This window comes from Cricetulus griseus, chromosome 9, assembly GCF_003668045.3.
Source record: "Cricetulus griseus strain 17A/GY chromosome 9, alternate assembly CriGri-PICRH-1.0, whole genome shotgun sequence".
In the NCBI taxonomy this organism is placed as follows: domain Eukaryota; kingdom Metazoa; phylum Chordata; class Mammalia; order Rodentia; family Cricetidae; genus Cricetulus; species Cricetulus griseus.
The window spans coordinates 25,430,315-25,434,058 of NC_048602.1; positions in this window are offsets into that span (position 1 = coordinate 25,430,315).

Here is a 3,744-nt window from a genome sequence, read left to right on the forward strand (position 1 = left end):
ACCCAGCAGCCCCCCGCATTGTAGAGTAAAAGCCCAAGCTCTGGACTTGAAATCCCACCAATCCAAAGCCTGGAAAGCTTCACCCTGAAAAATTCCACCCACCCAAACCACACCCCCCTTAAGAGAAAGAAAAAACTCTATATAATTCTGCCTTCTGCTTCGTTCTGTGCTGTCTGTCGCCTGAGCAGAGGAGCCACCCTCCTGGGGGTTTTCCCTGCCAATAAATCTGTGTGAAAGGTGTTGTGTGGAATGACCTCTAGTATTCCTTGGCTCCCTTGTACGTCTGTTGCTGATCTGTTTGCCCGGGATGGACCCGCAGGGTCCACAACAGTGAGGACAGAGAAGACTCCAGGCCCCGCTTTCCCCACTGACTGGTGCTTTTTCCAAGAAGGATACGAACTCGGCTCAACCGCCGAGCCCAGGACCAGCCCCGTCTGCAGTTTGCATGTTCCAACCTCCTGTCTCCCTGCTGGGGTGGGAGGAGGGGGTGGTCATTTCCCAGAGGACAGGAGGGACCCCGCTCAGGGTTCACCCCCACTCTGGCCGACACCTCACACATCCAGAGGACGTTTCTCGGGGATGACAGGTGAGTGGCCAGCGGGACAAGGCACCCGCATTGCGGGAACCGTCCTCAGGACCTGTCCTGAGTGCAGAGTCAACGGACTTTCATAGGAATCTCAGCCATGAAGCCCCCTGTTTTGCAAGAAAGGCATAAAACTTCATGGGACACGGGCACCAAGTTAGTAAAATATGAGTAACCACCAAGGGTCGCCCACTGCGGGGCGTGGGGAAACTGGTAGGTAGAGATGTCCGTGTTTGCCAAGCTTCTGGCCATCAAACGCTCTGTTCTCCATAGTGTGCCTGGCAAAAGCCAAGAACAATTGATATGTAAGCTCTGCAACTTCAGAATTATTATTGGTTTGCTTAGGGGGAGATTTGCAATATTTTACAGTTTGGTGTGCAGAATGGTCTAACTGACCTCTGAAGATTGAAGATTATCAGATTTGTGTTATTTGCCTTTTCTGTGAAATGTGACCATTGTGGAGAACTGAGAACTGAGGGTTATCAACAGCTGTATTAATGAGCAGTGGTGAAGGTGAGGTCTGCAGCCCCAGGCAAGTCTCAGGTGACAGTCATTGGGCTGGCAGTTTGCCAAAGAACAAACAATGTTAGAAGTGCATTTAAGCTGTTACAGTGTAACAAATAGAACACCCAAAATGTAGTGGCCTGAAATAAATACTTCCTGGTGTCTGACAGGTAGGAAGCCAATAGTAACTTATCTCATGTATCTGCCATAGGCTCTTAAAAGTTACAGTCCAGATGACAGCCTAAAAATTATTACCTGAGACCAGATAGGGCCTAAAGACCTGCCTTCAAGATGATTGCTTCACATGGCTGCTGGCAGGATTCTGTGTTTCTCCATGTTGGCCTCTCTGTGGAAGCACTTGGGTCTCACAGAGTAGTGTGTGTGGTTTCCTGTAGAGTGGTGATCCAGGAGATGGCAAGGTAGGAACTGTGTTATTATCTCAGCTCAGACTTTACACTGTCATCTCCACAGTCTCCTGTCATTTATTCAAGTCAACATTTCTGTATGCAAACCAGGATATCACTGAGGGGCCATTTTAGAAGCTAACCTCCACAGGAGCAAGGACCACAAGTAGAGGTCTTTGAGGTCTAGTACAGTAGTTTCTTGTGACTGTTAACAACAAGTCACTACAAACTTTGTGACTAATGACAATGCACATTCTAAGCCAATCATGGTGGTATTTGCTTATAGCCCCAGCACCACTTGAGAGGCTGAAGCAGGAAGATGATAAATTTTAGGCCAGTCTTGACCCTGTCTCAAAAAAAAAAAAAATCTCAATCTAGAGATGAGAAGTCAGAAATGGGCACCACAGAGCAGAGCCGCACTTCTACCAAGTTTCTAGTGGGAGGATATCTGTTGATTGACTTTGCCAAATGTAAGAGCTACAGCCCTGGCCCTCCTTGCCTTATGGTCTTTGTCTAGCTTCAGAGAAGCAAGGTAGCATTTAATGATGACATTGCCTTCTGATTTCTCCAGTCTCCTGACAATCTCCTAAATGAATGATTACATTTAAGACCCATGTGGGTAACACGGGACACTTACATTTTTGGTGTCTGTATCCCATCAGCAAAGTATATGTCACTGTCATAATATTCATAAGTTTCAGGAGCAAAGACATGGATATCCTTGGTGTAATAGTCATCCTTTATCTACAGGTGACAACAAGGGTTGGAGAAATGGGCTCAGTAGTTAAGAACACTGGCTGCTCTTCCAGAGGACCCAAATTCAATTCCCAGTGCCCACGTGAAAGCTCAAAACTGTAACTCTAGTTCAAGGGGATCTGACACCCTCACACAGATATGCATGCAGGCAAACACCAATAAATTAAAATTTTAAGAAAGTTGACAAGGAGTCAGACATTCAAGTGATCAGGGGCTGGGAATGTAGCTCGGTGGAAAGAGTGCTTGCCTAGCACGTGTGAAGCCCTGGCACCACTTGAGAAAATGAAACAAAAAAGTGGGTGTGGTAGTGGGCACCTGCAGTCCCAGCACTTAGGAGGTAAAAGCAGGAGAATCACAAGTTCAGGGTCATCTTTGGCTATGCAGTGTGTCTGAGGCAAAGCTGGGACGCTTAAAATCCTGTCTGGGGGGGGGGTTGTTTTTTAAGTGTTAGGAGACCTGGGGAGATGGCTCACTGGTCAAGGTGCTTGCTGCACAAGTGTGAGGACTATAGTTCAGATCCCCAGAAATCATATAAATGCTGGGTGGGCGTGGTGGCCCACCTACACTTCCAGTCCCAGAAGACTGGCAGGCTAGCCCCAAAGCAAGCTGCCTATGGAGACAACCAGTATCAGTAAGCTCTGGATTTCACTGAGAGATCTGCTCAGTGAATTGGGGTAGAGCAATGGTTCTCAACATCAGCAACGGGCCTCCATGCATGCACCTATTGGGCATACTCTCCCTCATGTGTACCTACACACATGTGCGTCACAAACGTGATAACGGAAAGGAGAGGAAAGGTGTTGAGAAGAACTGGTACAGGCCAGAAAGAACCAGTTGGACATGAAGCTCAAGCTGACTTTGAATGTGCCACCCTTCCACCTCAGGATCCAAATGCTAGTATCACAAGAATGCACTGCCACGCCAGGTCATTGTAAAACTAGATACCAGGCTGAAGAGATGACTCAACAATCAGAAGCATTTACTGCTCTGTCCCAGAGCTGGAGAGCAGATCCCACCATCCACATCGGCGGCTCACGGATTCCTGCTCCAGGGAATCTAACATCTGCTTGTAGCCTCTAGGGGCATCTACACACGTGTGCACATATACACACCAACAGATACACAGAAAACGAATCTTTAGAGGCTGGAGAGATTGCTCAGTGTTTACCAGTGCATACTGTTCTTTCAAAGGACCCACGGTCACTTCCCAGCACCCAAGGGAGCTTTACAACTGCCTGTATCTCCAGTTCCAGGGAATATGGTGTCTCCGCCCTCTGCAGGCACCTGGACTCAGGTGCACGTTTACATTCATACACACACATAATCTTAAAATAAGTAATTAAAACTGAATGCCAATTAATGAGACCCAGTGGCTCATGCTTCAACCTGAAACAACCCAAACCAAAAGCCAACACAAAACTGGATCTGCCACTACTGTAGTATGAGTGACATTCCATAACTTCTCTTTTTTTGGGGGGGGGGTTTCAAGACCGAATT